This window comes from Gadus macrocephalus, chromosome 4, assembly GCF_031168955.1.
Source record: "Gadus macrocephalus chromosome 4, ASM3116895v1".
NCBI lineage: Eukaryota > Metazoa > Chordata > Actinopteri > Gadiformes > Gadidae > Gadus > Gadus macrocephalus.
In genome coordinates this window covers 23933576-23949283 of record NC_082385.1, presented here as the reverse complement: position 1 = coordinate 23949283, position 15708 = coordinate 23933576, and the positions used below count along the sequence as shown (strand labels likewise).

The 15708-nt window shown below is 46.8% G+C and overlaps 9 non-coding genes across 9 annotated transcripts; 5 read left to right on the top strand and 4 right to left on the bottom strand.

Annotated features, from left to right (window-relative positions):
* Nucleotides 1–693: 693 nt before the first annotated feature.
* trnag-gcc (transfer RNA glycine (anticodon GCC)) lies at nucleotides 694–764 on the bottom strand. Its single transcript has one exon. It is a non-coding gene; the product is annotated as a tRNA-Gly (tRNA).
* A 1040-nt stretch (nucleotides 765–1804) lies between these two features.
* trnag-gcc (transfer RNA glycine (anticodon GCC)) lies at nucleotides 1805–1875 on the bottom strand. The gene has a single exon. It is a non-coding gene; the product is annotated as a tRNA-Gly (tRNA).
* Nucleotides 1876–2728: 853 nt separating this feature from the next.
* trnad-guc (transfer RNA aspartic acid (anticodon GUC)) lies at nucleotides 2729–2800 on the top strand. The gene has a single exon. It is a non-coding gene; the product is annotated as a tRNA-Asp (tRNA).
* A 397-nt stretch (nucleotides 2801–3197) lies between these two features.
* On the bottom strand, nucleotides 3198–3268 carry trnag-gcc (transfer RNA glycine (anticodon GCC)). The gene has a single exon. It is a non-coding gene; the product is annotated as a tRNA-Gly (tRNA).
* A 2465-nt stretch (nucleotides 3269–5733) lies between these two features.
* Nucleotides 5734–5805, top strand: trnad-guc (transfer RNA aspartic acid (anticodon GUC)). The gene has a single exon. It is a non-coding gene; the product is annotated as a tRNA-Asp (tRNA).
* Nucleotides 5806–9137: 3332 nt separating this feature from the next.
* trnad-guc (transfer RNA aspartic acid (anticodon GUC)) lies at nucleotides 9138–9209 on the top strand. The gene has a single exon. It is a non-coding gene; the product is annotated as a tRNA-Asp (tRNA).
* A 4716-nt stretch (nucleotides 9210–13925) lies between these two features.
* On the top strand, nucleotides 13926–13997 carry trnad-guc (transfer RNA aspartic acid (anticodon GUC)). Its single transcript has one exon. It is a non-coding gene; the product is annotated as a tRNA-Asp (tRNA).
* A 397-nt stretch (nucleotides 13998–14394) lies between these two features.
* On the bottom strand, nucleotides 14395–14465 carry trnag-gcc (transfer RNA glycine (anticodon GCC)). Its single transcript has one exon. It is a non-coding gene; the product is annotated as a tRNA-Gly (tRNA).
* A 465-nt stretch (nucleotides 14466–14930) lies between these two features.
* trnad-guc (transfer RNA aspartic acid (anticodon GUC)) lies at nucleotides 14931–15002 on the top strand. Its single transcript has one exon. It is a non-coding gene; the product is annotated as a tRNA-Asp (tRNA).
* The last annotated feature ends 706 nt before the right edge of the window (nucleotides 15003–15708 follow it).

The window sequence follows — 15708 nt, the reverse complement described above, 5'->3', positions numbered from 1 at the left end:
ATCAGCCAGAGATTCAGCAGCAGGTGCACTACAATGCAGCCCAGATACTTTCCAATGTTGCAGACCAGGGCTTCATGCATGACAGGTAATTCTACCAATGAAACACCAACGCTTGTTAGCTCAAGAAGTTGTGCCCCCAGAAATGAATTGGTCAGACTCACGTTTCCACCTGTAGTCTTCAAAGTTCTTGGACGTGTTGAGGATCGTATTTTTGCAGAGTTCCTTGTTAGTATAGTGGTCAGTATCCCCGCCTGTCACGCGGGAGACCGGGGTTCAATTCCCCGATGGGGAGTTAGGGATATTTACCCACAGTGCTGAACACATTCAACCTGGCGTTATTTGAGATGCATGAGGTGTCTGTGGGCAAGACGAGGCCATTGATAACTTGACAAGTTTAACGAAATTGAACCCACTATTCACTCTGGTACACTTTTTAATTTGTGTCAGGATGGCCAATCGGTCTAAGGTGCTGCGATCAGGTCGCAGTCTCGTCTGGAAGTGTGGGTTTGAGTCCCACTTCGGAAGGGAGTTTTGAGGTCACCTTACGAAAAGTGAAATCACTGTCGTCAAGAACTATTTATTTCAGACGATCTGTTAAGTTAGGTTCCCCCGCTCAGTTTGATGTTCCATGAGATGTGACCATTCACAAACTGTGTTTAAGTTGCGTTTTAAGAATTCATAAAAATTATGCACTGCATTGGCCGGGAATCGAACCCGGGCCTCCCGCGTGGCAGGCGAGAATTCTACCACTGAACCACCAATGCTCGCTTTTAGTCCCACTTTGGCTCACAAAATCCTCTCAAGACACATTTCCACCTGCAGGACTCATAGTGCTTGCTCACTTTAAGAAATACTAGAACACCACAGCCCCTCATTAGTACAGTGGTCAGTATCCATTGGCCATGCATGAAACCAGGAATGTGAAGATTCTTGGTTTAACTCAGTCCGAACGAAAAGAGCCAATTTGTTTTGGTCACGCAAATGACCCAGCCTTATACCTTTGCCTGCAATCAGCCAGAGATTCAGCAGCAGGTGCACTACAATGCAGCCCAATGCAGTTCAATTCCCCGACGGGAGTTAGGGATATTTACCCACAGTGCCGAACACATTCAACCTGGCGTTATTTGAACCTGGCGTTATTCGCAAATGACCCAGCCTTATACCTTTGCCTGCAATCAGCCAGAGATTCAGCAGCAGGTGCACTACCAATGAAACACCAACGCTTGTTAGCTCAAGAAGTTGTGCCCCCAGAAATGAATTGGTCAGACTCACGTTTCCACCTGTAGTCTTCAAAGTTCTTGGACGTGTTGAGGATCGTATTTTTGCAGAGTTCCTTGTTAGTATAGTGGTCAGTATCCCCGCCTGTCACGCGGGAGACCGGGGTTCAATTCCCCGATGGGGAGTTAGGGATATTTACCCACAGTGCTGAACACATTCAACCTGGCGTTATTTGAGATGCATGAGGTGTCTGTGGGCAAGACGAGGCCATTGATAACTTGACAAGTTTAACGAAATTGAACCCACTATTCACGCTGGTACACTTTTTAATTTGTGTCAGGATGGCCAATCGGTCTAAGGTGCTGCGATCAGGTCGCAGTCTCGTCTGGAAGTGTGGGTTTGAGTCCCACTTCGGAAGGGAGTTTTGAGGTCACCTTACGAAAAGTGAAATCACTGTCGTCAAGAACTATTTATTTCAGACGATCTGTTAAGTTAGGTTCCCCCGCTCAGTTTGATGTTCCATGAGATGTGACCATTCACAAACTGTGTTTAAGTTGCGTTTTAAGAATTCATAAAAATTATGCACTGCATTGGCCGGGAATCGAACCCGGGCCTCCCGCGTGGCAGGCGAGAATTCTACCACTGAACCACCAATGCTCGCTTTTAGTCCCACTTTGGCTCACAAAATCCTCTCAAGACACATTTCCACCTGCAGGACTCATAGTGCTTGCTCACTTTAAGAAATACTAGAACACCACAGCCCCTCATTAGTACAGTGGTCAGTATCCATTGGCCATGCATGAAACCAGGAATGTGAAGATTCTTGGTTTAACTCAGTCCGAACGAAAAGAGCCAATTTGTTTTGGTCACGCAAATGACCCAGCCTTATACCTTTGCCTGCAATCAGCCAGAGATTCAGCAGCAGGTGCACTACAATGCAGCCCAGATACTTTCCAATGTTGCAGACCAGGGCTTCATGCATGACAGGTAATTCTACCAATGAAACACCAACGCTTGTTAGCTCAAGAAGTTGTGCCCCCAGAAATGAATTGGTCAGACTCACGTTTCCACCTGTAGTCTTCAAAGTTCTTGGACGTGTTGAGGAACGTATATTTGCAGAGTTCCTTGTTAGTATAGTGGTCAGTATCCCCGCCTGTCACGCGGGAGACCGGGGTTCAATTCCCCGACGGGAGTTAGGGATATTTACCCACAGTGCCGAACACATTCAACCTGGCGTTATTTGAACCTGGCGTTATTCGCAAATGACCCAGCCTTATACCTTTGCCTGCAATCAGCCAGAGATTCAGCAGCAGGTGCACTACAATGCAGCCCAGATACTTTCCAATGTTGCAGACCAGGGCTTCATGCATGACAGGTAATTCTACCAATGAAACACCAACGCTTGTTAGCTCAAGAAGTTGTGCCCCCAGAAATGAATTGGTCAGACTCACGTTTCCACCTGTAGTCTTCAAAGTTCTTGGACGTGTTGAGGAATTGGAATTTACAGAGCTCCTCGTTAGTATAGTGGTCAGTATCCCCGCCTGTCACGCGGGAGACCGGGGTTCAATTCCCCGACGGGGAGTTAGGGATTTTTACCCCCAGTGCCGAACACATTCAACCTGGCGTTATTTGAGATGCATGAGGTGTCTGTGGGCAAGACGAGGCCATTGATAACTTGACAAGTTTAACGAAATTGCACCCACTATTCACTCTGGGACACTTTTTAGTTTGTGTCAGGATGGCCGGTCTAAGGTGCTGCGATCAGGTCGCAGTCTCGTCTGGAAGTGTGGGTTTGAGTCCCACTTCTGAAGGGAGTTTTGAGGTCACCTTACGAAAAGTGAAATCACTGTCGTCAAGAACTATTTATTTCAGACGATCTGTTAAGTTAGGTTCGCCCGCTCAGTTTGATGTTCCATGAGATGTGACCATTCACACACTGTGTTTAAGTTGCGTTTTAAGAATTCATAATAATTATGCACTGCATTGGCCGGGAATCGAACCCGGGCCTCCCGCGTGGCAGGCGAGAATTCTACCACTGAACCACCAATGCTCGCTTTTAGTCCCACTTTGGCTCACAAAATCCTCTCAAGACACATTTCCACCTGCAGGACTCATAGTGCTTGCTCACTTTAAGAAATACTAGAACACCACAGCCCCTCATTAGTACAGTGGTCAGTATCCATTGGCCATGCATGAAACCAGGAATGTGAAGATTCTTGGTTTAACTCAGTCCGAACGAAAAGAGCCTATTTGTTTTGGTCACGCAAATGACCCAGCCTTATACCTTTGCCTGCAATCAGCCAGAGATTCAGCAGCAGGTGCACTACAATGCAGCCCAGATACTTTCCAATGTTGCAGACCAGGGCTTCATGCATGACAGGTAATTCTACCAATGAAACACCAACGCTTGTTAGCTCAAGAATTTGTGCCCCCAGAAATGAATTGGTCAGACTCACGTTTCCACCTGTAGACGTCAAAGTTCTCGGACGTGTTGAGGAACGTATATTCACGGAGTTCCTCGTTAGAATAGTGGTCAGTATCCCCGCCTGTCACGCGGGAGACCGGGGTTCAATTCCCCGACGGGGAGTAAGGGAATTTTACCCACAGTGCCGAACACATTCAACCTGGCGTTATATGAGGTGTCTGTGGGCAAGAAGAGGCCATTGATAACTTGACAAGTTTAACGAAATTGCACCCACTATTCACTCTGGGACACTTTTTAGTTTGTGTCAGGATGGCCGGTCTAAGGTGCTGCGATCAGGTCACAGTCTCGTCTGGAAGTGTGGGTTTGAGTCCCACTTCTGAAGGGAGTTTTGAGGTCACCTTACGAAAAGTGAAATCACTGTCGTCAAGAACTATTTATTTCAGACGATCTGTTAAGTTAGGTTCGCCCGCTCAGTTTGATGTTCCATGAGATGTGACCATTCACACACTGTGTTTAAGTTGCGTTTTATGAATTCATAATAATTATGCACTGCATTGGCCGGGAATCGAACCCGGGCCTCCGGCGTGGCAGGCGAGAATTCTACCACTGAACCACCAATGCTCGCTTATAGTCCCACTTTGGCTCACAAAATCCTCTCGAGACACATTTCCACCTGCAGGACTCATAGTGCTTGCTCACTTTAAGAAATACTAGAACACCACAGCCCCTCATTAGTACAGTGGTCAGTATCCATTGGCCATGCATGAAACCAGGAATGTGAAGATTCTTGGTTTAACTCAGTCCGAACGAAAAGAGCCAATTTGTTTTGGTCACGCAAATGACCCAGCCTTATACCTTTGCCTGCAATCAGCCAGAGATTCAGCAGCAGGTGCACTACAATGCAGCCCAGATACTTTCCAATGTTGCAGACCAGGGCTTCATGCATGACAGGTAATTCTACCAATGAAACACCAACGCTTGTTAGCTCAAGAAGTTGTGCCCCCAGAAATGAATTGGTCAGACTCACGTTTCCACCTGTAGTCTTCAAAGTTCTTGGACGTGTTGAGGAACGTATATTTGAAGAGTTCCTTGTTAGTATAGTGGTCAGTATCCACGCCTGTCACGCGGGAGACCGGGGTTCAATTCCCCGACGGGAGTTAGGGATATTTACCTACAGTGCCGAACACATTCAACCTGGCGTTATTTGAGATGCATGAGGTGTCTGTGGGCAAGACGAGGCCATTGATAACTTGACAAGTTTAACGAAATTGCACCCACTATTCACTCTGGGACACTTTTTAGTTTGTGTCAGGATGGCCGGTCTAAGGTGCTGCGATCAGGTCACAGTCTCGTCTGGAAGTGTGGGTTTGAGTCCCACTTCTGAAGGGAGTTTTGAGGTCACCTTACGAAAAGTGAAATCACTGTCGTCAAGAACTATTTATTTCAGACGATCTGTTAAGTTAGGTTTGCCCGCTCAGTTTGATGTTCCATGAGATGTGACCATTCACACACTGTGTTTAAGTTGCGTTTTAAGAATTCATAATAATTATGCACTGCATTGGCCGGGAATCGAACCCGGGCCTCGCGCGAGGCAGGCGAGAATTCTACCATTGAACCACCAATGCTCGCTTTTAGTCCCACTTTGGCTCACAAAATCCTCTCAAGACACATTTCCACCTGCAGGACTCATAGTGCTTGCTCACTTTAAGAAATACTAGAACACCACAGCCCCTCATTAGTACAGTGGTCAGTATCCATTGGCCATGCATGAAACCAGGAATGTGAAGATTCTTGGTTTAACTCAGTCCGAACGAAAAGAGCCAATTTGTTTTGGTCACGCAAATGACCCAGCCTTATACCTTTGCCTGCAATCAGCCAGAGATTCAGCAGCAGGTGCACTACAATGCAGCCCAGATACTTTCCAATGTTGCAGACCAGGGCTTCATGCATGACAGGTAATTCTACCAATGAAACACCAACGCTTGTTAGCTCAAGAAGTTGTGCCCCCAGAAATGAATAGGTCAGACTCACGTTTCCACTTGTAGACGTCAAAGTTCTTGGACGTGTTGAGGAATTGGAATTTACAGAGCTCCTCGTTAGTATAGTGGTCAGTATCCCCGCCTGTCACGCGGGAGACCGGGGTTCAATTCCCCGACGGGGAGTTAGGGATTTTTACCCACAGTGCCGAACACATTCAACCTGGCGTTATTTGAGATGCATGAGGTGTCTGTGGGCAAGACGAGGCCATTGATAACTTGACAAGTTTAACGAAATTGCACCCACTATTCACTCTGGGACACTTTTTAGTTTGTGTCAGGATGGCCGGTCTAAGGTGCTGCGATCAGGTCACAGTCTCGTCTGGAAGTGTGGGTTTGAGTCCCACTTCTGAAGGGAGTTTTGAGGTCACCTTACGAAAAGTGAAATCACTGTCGTCAAGAACTATTTATTTCAGACGATCTGTTAAGTTAGGTTTGCCCGCTCAGTTTGATGTTCCATGAGATGTGACCATTCACACACTGTGTTTAAGTTGCGTTTTAAGAATTCATAATAATTATGCACTGCATTGGCCGGGAATCGAACCCGGGCCTCGCGCGAGGCAGGCGAGAATTCTACCATTGAACCACCAATGCTCGCTTTTAGTCCCACTTTGGCTCACAAAATCCTCTCAAGACACATTTCCACCTGCAGGACTCATAGTGCTTGCTCACTTTAAGAAATACTAGAACACCACAGCCCCTCATTAGTACAGTGGTCAGTATCCATTGGCCATGCATGAAACCAGGAATGTGAAGATTCTTGGTTTAACTCAGTCCGAACGAAAAGAGCCAATTTGTTTTGGTCACGCAAATGACCCAGCCTTATACCTTTGCCTGCAATCAGCCAGAGATTCAGCAGCAGGTGCACTACAATGCAGCCCAGATACTTTCCAATGTTGCAGACCAGGGCTTCATGCATGACAGGTAATTCTACCAATGAAACACCAACGCTTGTTAGCTCAAGAAGTTGTGCCCCCAGAAATGAATAGGTCAGACTCACGTTTCCACTTGTAGACGTCAAAGTTCTTGGACGTGTTGAGGAATTGGAATTTACAGAGCTCCTCGTTAGTATAGTGGTCAGTATCCCCGCCTGTCACGCGGGAGACCGGGGTTCAATTCCCCGAAGGGGAGTTAGGGATTTTTACCCACAGTGCCGAACACATTCAACCTGGCGTTATTTGAGATGCATGAGGTGTCTGTGGGCAAGACGAGGCCATTGATAACTTGACAAGTTTAACGAAATTGCACCCACTATTCACTCTGGGACACTTTTTAGTTTGTGTCAGGATGGCCGGTCTAAGGTGCTGCGATCAGGTCACAGTCTCGTCTGGAAGTGTGGGTTTGAGTCCCACTTCTGAAGGGAGTTTTGAGGTCACCTTACGAAAAGTGAAATCACTGTCGTCAAGAACTATTTATTTCAGACGATCTGTTAAGTTAGGTTTGCCCGCTCAGTTTGATGTTCCATGAGATGTGACCATTCACACACTGTGTTTAAGTTGCGTTTTAAGAATTCATAATAATTATGCACTGCATTGGCCGGGAATCGAACCCGGGCCTCGCGCGAGGCAGGCGAGAATTCTACCATTGAACCACCAATGCTCGCTTTTAGTCCCACTTTGGCTCTCAAAATCCTCTCAAGACACATTTCCACCTGCAGGACTCATAGTGCTTGCTCACTTTAAGAAATACTAGAACACCACAGCCCCTCATTAGTACAGTGGTCAGTATCCATTGGCCATGCATGAAACCAGGAATGTGAAGATTCTTGGTTTAACTCAGTCCGAACGAAAAGAGCCAATTTGTTTTGGTCACGCAAATGACCCAGCCTTATACCTTTGCCTGCAATCAGCCAGAGATTCAGCAGCAGGTGCACTACAATGCAGCCCAGATACTTTCCAATGTTGCAGACCAGGGCTTCATGCATGACAGGTAATTCTACCAATGAAACACCAACGCTTGTTAGCTCAAGAAGTTGTGCCCCCAGAAATGAATAGGTCAGACTCACGTTTCCACTTGTAGACGTCAAAGTTCTTGGACGTGTTGAGGAATTGGAATTTACAGAGCTCCTCGTTAGTATAGTGGTCAGTATCCCCGCCTGTCACGCGGGAGACCGGGGTTCAATTCCCCGAAGGGGAGTTAGGGATTTTTACCCACAGTGCCGAACACATTCAACCTGGCGTTATTTGAGATGCATGAGGTGTCTGTGGGCAAGACGAGGCCATTGATAACTTGACAAGTTTAACGAAATTGCACCCACTATTCACTCTGGGACACTTTTTAGTTTGTGTCAGGATGGCCGGTCTAAGGTGCTGCGATCAGGTCACAGTCTCGTCTGGAAGTGTGGGTTTGAGTCCCACTTCTGAAGGGAGTTTTGAGGTCACCTTACGAAAAGTGAAATCACTGTCGTCAAGAACTATTTATTTCAGACGATCTGTTAAGTTAGGTTTGCCCGCTCAGTTTGATGTTCCATGAGATGTGACCATTCACACACTGTGTTTAAGTTGCGTTTTAAGAATTCATAATAATTATGCACTGCATTGGCCGGGAATCGAACCCGGGCCTCGCGCGAGGCAGGCGAGAATTCTACCATTGAACCACCAATGCTCGCTTTTAGTCCCACTTTGGCTCTCAAAATCCTCTCAAGACACATTTCCACCTGCAGGACTCATAGTGCTTGCTCACTTTAAGAAATACTAGAACACCACAGCCCCTCATTAGTACAGTGGTCAGTATCCTTTGGCCATGCATGAAACCAGGAATGTGAAGATTCTTGGTTTAACTCAGTCCGAACGAAAAGAGCCAATTTGTTTTGGTCACGCAAATGACCCAGCCTTATACCTTTGCCTGCAATCAGCCAGAGATTCAGCAGCAGGTGCACTACAATGCAGCCCAGATACTTTCCAATGTTGCAGACCAGGGCTTCATGCATGACAGGTAATTCTACCAATGAAACACCAACGCTTGTTAGCTCAAGAAGTTGTGCCCCCAGAAATGAATTGGTCAGACTCACGTTTCCACCTGTAGTCTTCAAAGTTCTTGGACGTGTTGAGGAACGTATATCAACAGAGTTCCTCGTTAGTATCGTGGTCAGTATCCCCGCCTGTCACGCGGGAGACCGGGGTTCAATTCCCCGATGGGGAGTTAGGGATATTTACCCACAGTGGCGAACACATTCAACCTGGCGTTATTTGAACCTGGCGTTATTCGCAAATGACCCAGCCATATACCTTTGCCTGCAATCAGCCAGAGATTCAGCAGCAGGTGCACTACAATGCAGCCCAGATACTTTCCAATGTTGCAGACCAGGGCTTCATGCATGACAGGTAATTCTACCAATGAAACACCAACGCTTGTTAGCTCAAGAAGTTGTGCCCCCAGAAATGAATAGGTCAGACTCACGTTTCCACTTGTAGACGTCAAAGTTCTTGGACGTGTTGAGGAATTGGAATTTACAGAGCTCCTCGTTAGTATAGTGGTCAGTATCCCCGCCTGTCACGCGGGAGACCGGGGTTCAATTCCCCGACGGGGAGTTAGGGATTTTTACCCACAGTGCCGAACACATTCAACCTGGCGTTATTTGAGATGCATGAGGTGTCTGTGGGCAAGACGAGGCCATTGATAACTTGACAAGTTTAACGAAATTGCACCCACTATTCACTCTGGGACACTTTTTAGTTTGTGTCAGGATGGCCGGTCTAAGGTGCTGCGATCAGGTCACAGTCTCGTCTGGAAGTGTGGGTTTGAGTCCCACTTCTGAAGGGAGTTTTGAGGTCACCTTACGAAAAGTGAAATCACTGTCGTCAAGAACTATTTATTTCAGACGATCTGTTAAGTTAGGTTTGCCCGCTCAGTTTGATGTTCCATGAGATGTGACCATTCACACACTGTGTTTAAGTTGCGTTTTAAGAATTCATAATAATTATGCACTGCATTGGCCGGGAATCGAACCCGGGCCTCGCGCGAGGCAGGCGAGAATTCTACCATTGAACCACCAATGCTCGCTTTTAGTCCCACTTTGGCTCACAAAATCCTCTCAAGACACATTTCCACCTGCAGGACTCATAGTGCTTGCTCACTTTAAGAAATACTAGAACACCACAGCCCCTCATTAGTACAGTGGTCAGTATCCATTGGCCATGCATGAAACCAGGAATGTGAAGATTCTTGGTTTAACTCAGTCCGAACGAAAAGAGCCAATTTGTTTTGGTCACGCAAATGACCCAGCCTTATACCTTTGCCTGCAATCAGCCAGAGATTCAGCAGCAGGTGCACTACAATGCAGCCCAGATACTTTCCAATGTTGCAGACCAGGGCTTCATGCATGACAGGTAATTCTACCAATGAAACACCAACGCTTGTTAGCTCAAGAAGTTGTGCCCCCAGAAATGAATTGGTCAGACTCACGTTTCCACCTGTAGTCTTCAAAGTTCTTGGACGTGTTGAGGAACGTATATCCACAGAGTTCCTCGTTAGTATAGTGGTCAGTATCCCCGCCTGTCACGCGGGAGACCGGGGTTCAATTCCCCGTTGGGGAGTTAGGGATATTTACCCACAGTGCCGAACACATTCAACCTGGCGTTATTTGAGGTGTCTGTGGGCAAGACGAGGTCATTGATAACTTGACAAGTTTAACGAAATTGAACCCACTGTTCACTCTGGTACACTTTTTAGTTTGTGTCAGGATGGCCGGTCTAAGGTGCTGCGATCAGGTCGCAGTCTCGTCTGGAAGTGTGGGTTTGAGTCCCACTTCTGAAGGGAGTTTTGAGGTCACCTTACGAAAAGTGAAATCACTGTCGTCAAGAACTATTTATTTCAGACGATCTGTTAAGTTAGGTTCGCCCGCTCAGTTTGATGTTCCATGAGATGTGACCATTCACACACTGTGTTTAAGTTGCGTTTTAAGAATTCATAATAATTATGCACTGCATTGGCCGGGAATCGAACCCGGGCCTCGCGCGAGGCAGGCGAGAATTCTACCATTGAACCACCAATGCTCGCTTTTAGTCCCACTTTGGCTCACAAAATCCTCTCAAGACACATTTCCACCTGCAGGACTCATAGTGCTTGCTCACTTTAAGAAATACTAGAACACCACAGCCCCTCATTAGTACAGTGGTCAGTATCCTTTGGCCATGCATGAAACCAGGAATGTGAAGATTCTTGGTTTAACTCAGTCCGAACGAAAAGAGCCAATTTGTTTTGGTCACGCAAATGACCCAGCCTTATACCTTTGCCTGCAATCAGCCAGAGATTCAGCAGCAGGTGCACTACAATGCAGCCCAGATACTTTCCAATGTTGCAGACCAGGGCTTCATGCATGACAGGTAATTCTACCAATGAAACACCAACGCTTGTTAGCTCAAGAAGTTGTGCCCCCAGAAATGAATAGGTCAGACTCACGTTTCCACCTGTAGTCTTCAAAGTTCTTGGACGTGTTGAGGAACGTATATCCACAGAGTTCCTCGTTAGTATAGTGGTCAGTATCCCCGCCTGTCACGCGGGAGACCGGGGTTCAATTCCCCGATGGGGAGTTAGGGATATTTACCCACAGTGCCGAACACATTCAACCTGGCGTTATTTGAGATGCATGAGGTGTCTGTGGGCAAGACGAGGCCATTGATAACTTGACAAGTTTAACGATATTGAACCCACTGTTCACTCTGGTACACTTTTTAGTTTGTGTCAGGATGGCCGGTCTAAGGTGCTGCGATCAGGTCGCAGTCTCGTCTGGAAGTGTGGGTTTGAGTCCCACTTCTGAAGGGAGTTTTGAGGTCACCTTACGAAAAGTGAAATCACTGTCGTCAAGAACTATTTATTTCAGACGATCTGTTAAGTTAGGTTCGCCCGCTCAGTTTGATGTTCCATGAGATGTGACCATTCACACACTGTGTTTAAGTTGCGTTTTAAGAATTCATAATAATTATGCACTGCATTGGCCGGGAATCGAACCCGGGCCTCGCGCGAGGCAGGCGAGAATTCTACCATTGAACCACCAATGCTCGCTTTTAGTCCCACTTTGGCTCACAAAATCCTCTCAAGACACATTTCCACCTGCAGGACTCATAGTGCTTGCTCACTTTAAGAAATACTAGAACACCACAGCCCCTCATTAGTACAGTGGTCAGTATCCATTGGCCATGCATGAAACCAGGAATGTGAAGATTCTTGGTTTAACTCAGTCCGAACGAAAAGAGCCAATTTGTTTTGGTCACGCAAATGACCCAGCCTTCTACCTTTGCCTGCAATCAGCCAGAGATTCAGCAGCAGGTGCACTACAATGCAGCCCAGATACTTTCCAATGTTGCAGACCAGGGCTTCATGCATGACAGGTAATTCGACCAATGAAACACCAACGCTTGTTAGCTCAAGAAGTTGTGCCCCCAGAAATGAATAGGTCAGACTCATTAGTATAGTGGTCAGTATCCCCGCCTGTCACGCGGGAGACCGGGGTTCAATTCCCCGATGGGGAGTTAGGGATATTTACCCACAGTGCCGAACACATTCAACCTGGCGTTATTTGAGGTGTCTGTGGGCAAGACGAGGTCATTGATAACTTGACAAGTTTAACGAAATTGAACCCACTGTTCACTCTGGTACACTTTTTAGTTTGTGTCAGGATGGCCGGTCTAAGGTGCTGCGATCAGGTCGCAGTCTCGTCTGGAAGTGTGGGTTTGAGTCCCACTTCTGAAGGGAGTTTTGAGGTCACCTTACGAAAAGTGAAATCACTGTCGTCAAGAACTATTTATTTCAGACGATCTGTTAAGTCAGGTTCGCCCGCTCAGTTTGATGTTCCATGAGATGTGACCATTCACACACTATGTTTAAGTTGCGTTTTAAGAATTCATAATAATTATGCACTGCATTGGCCGGGAATCGAACCCGGGCCTCGCGCGAGGCAGGCGAGAATTCTACCATTGAACCACCAATGCTCGCTTTTAGTCCCACTTTGGCTCACAAAATCCTCTCAAGACACATTTCCACCTGCAGGACTCATAGTGCTTGCTCACTTTAAGAAATACTAGAACACCACAGCCCCTCATTAGTACAGTGGTCAGTATCCTTTGGCCATGCATGAAACCAGGAATGTGAAGATTCTTGGTTTAACTCAGTCCGAACGAAAAGAGCCAATTTGTTTTGGTCACGCAAATGACCCAGCCTTATACCTTTGCCTGCAATCAGCCAGAGATTCAGCAGCAGGTGCACTACAATGCAGCCCAGATACTTTCCAATGTTGCAGACCAGGGCTTCATGCATGACAGGTAATTCTACCAATGAAACACCAACGCTTGTTAGCTCAAGAAGTTGTGCCCCCAGAAATGAATAGGTCAGACTCACGTTTCCACCTGTAGTCTTCAAAGTTCTTGGACGTGTTGAGGAACGTATATCCACAGAGTTCCTCGTTAGTATAGTGGTCAGTATCCCCGCCTGTCACGCGGGAGACCGGGGTTCAATTCCCCGATGGGGAGTTAGGGATATTTACCCACAGTGCCGAACACATTCAACCTGGCGTTATTTGAGATGCATGAGGTGTCTGTGGGCAAGACGAGGCCATTGATAACTTGACAAGTTTAACGATATTGAACCCACTGTTCACTCTGGTACACTTTTTAGTTTGTGTCAGGATGGCCGGTCTAAGGTGCTGCGATCAGGTCGCAGTCTCGTCTGGAAGTGTGGGTTTGAGTCCCACTTCTGAAGGGAGTTTTGAGGTCACCTTACGAAAAGTGAAATCACTGTCGTCAAGAACTATTTATTTCAGACGATCTGTTAAGTTAGGTTCGCCCGCTCAGTTTGATGTTCCATGAGATGTGACCATTCACACACTGTGTTTAAGTTGCGTTTTAAGAATTCATAATAATTATGCACTGCATTGGCCGGGAATCGAACCCGGGCCTCGCGCGAGGCAGGCGAGAATTCTACCATTGAACCACCAATGCTCGCTTTTAGTCCCACTTTGGCTCACAAAATCCTCTCAAGACACATTTCCACCTGCAGGACTCATAGTGCTTGCTCACTTTAAGAAATACTAGAACACCACAGCCCCTCATTAGTACAGTGGTCAGTATCCTTTGGCCATGCATGAAACCAGGAATGTGAAGATTCTTGCATGACAGGTAATTCTACCAATGAAACACCAACGCTTGTTAGCTCAAGAAGTTGTGCCCCCAGAAATGAATAGGTCAGACTCACGTTTCCACTTGTAGACGTCAAAGTTCTTGGACGTGTTGAGGAATTGGAATTTACAGAGCTCCTCGTTAGTATAGTGGTCAGTATCCCCGCCTGTCACGCGGGAGACCGGGGTTCAATTCCCCGACGGGGAGTTAGGGATTTTTACCCACAGTGCCAAACACATTCAACCTGGCGTTATTTGAGATGCATGAGGTGTCTGTGGGCAAGACGAGGCCATTGATAACTTGACAAGTTTAACGAAATTGCACCCACTATTCACTCTGGGACACTTTTTAGTTTGTGTCAGGATGGCCGGTCTAAGGTGCTGCGATCAGGTCACAGTCTCGTCTGGAAGTGTGGGTTTGAGTCCCACTTCTGAAGGGAGTTTTGAGGTCACCTTACGAAAAGTGAAATCACTGTCGTCAAGAACTATTTATTTCAGACGATCTGTTAAGTTAGGTTCGCCCGCTCAGTTTGATGTTCCATGAGATGTGACAATTCACACATTGTGTTTAAGTTGCGTTTTAAGAATTCATAATAATTATGCACTGCATTGGCCGGGAATCGAACCCGGGCCTCCCGCGTGGCAGGCGAGAATTCTACCACTGAACCACCAATGCTCGCTTTTAGTCACTCTTTGGCTCACAAAATCCTCTCGAGACACATTTCCACCTGCAGGACTCATAGTGCTTGCTCACTTTAAGAAATACTAGAACACCACAGCCCCTCATTAGTACAGTGGTCAGTATCCATTGGCCATGCATGAAACCAGGAATGTGAAGATTCTTGGTTTAACTCAGTCCGAACGAAAAGAGCCAATTTGTTTTGGTCACGCAAATGACCCAGCCTTATACCTTTGCCTGCAATCAGCCAGAGATTCAGCAGCAGGTGCACTACAATGCAGCCCAGATACTTTCCAATGTTGCAGACCAGGGCTTCATGCATGACAGGTAATTCTACCAATGAAACACCAACGCTTGTTAGCTCAAGAAGTTGTGCCCCCAGAAATGAATAGGTCAGACTCACGTTTCCACTTGTAGACGTCAAAGTTCTTGGACGTGTTGAGGAATTGGAATTTACAGAGCTCCTCGTTAGTATAGTGGTCAGTATCCCCGCCTGTCACGCGGGAGACCGGGGTTCAATTCCCCGACGGGGAGTTAGGGATTTTTACCCACAGTGCCAAACACATTCAACCTGGCGTTATTTGAGGTGTCTGTGGGCAAGACGAGGTCATTGATAACTTGACCAGTTTAACGAAATTGAACCCACTGTTCACTCTGGTACACTTTTTAGTTTGTGTCAGGATGGCCGGTCTAAGGTGCTGCGATCAGGTCGCAGTCTCGTCTGGAAGTGTGGGTTTGAGTCCCACTTCTGAAGGGAGTTTTGAGGTCACCTTACGAAAAGTGAAATCACTGTCGTCAAGAACTATTTATTTCAGACGATCTGTTAAGTTAGGTTCGCCCGCTCAGTTTGATGTTCCATGAGATGTGACCATTCACACACTGTGTTTAAGTTGCGTTTTAAGAATTCATAATAATTATGCACTGCATTGGCCGGGAATCGAACCCGGGCCTCGCGCGAGGCAGGCGAGAATTCTACCATTGAACCACCAATGCTCGCTTTTAGTCCCACTTTGGCTCACAAAATCCTCTCAAGACACATTTCCACCTGCAGGACTCATAGTGCTTGCTCACTTTAAGAAATACTAGAACACCACAGCCCCTCATTAGTACAGTGGTCAGTATCCTTTGGCCGTGCAGGAAACCAGGAATGTGAAGATTCTTGGTTTAACTCAGTCCGAACGAAAAGAGCCAATTTGTTTTGGTCACGCAAATGACCCAGCCTTATACCTTTGCCTGCAAT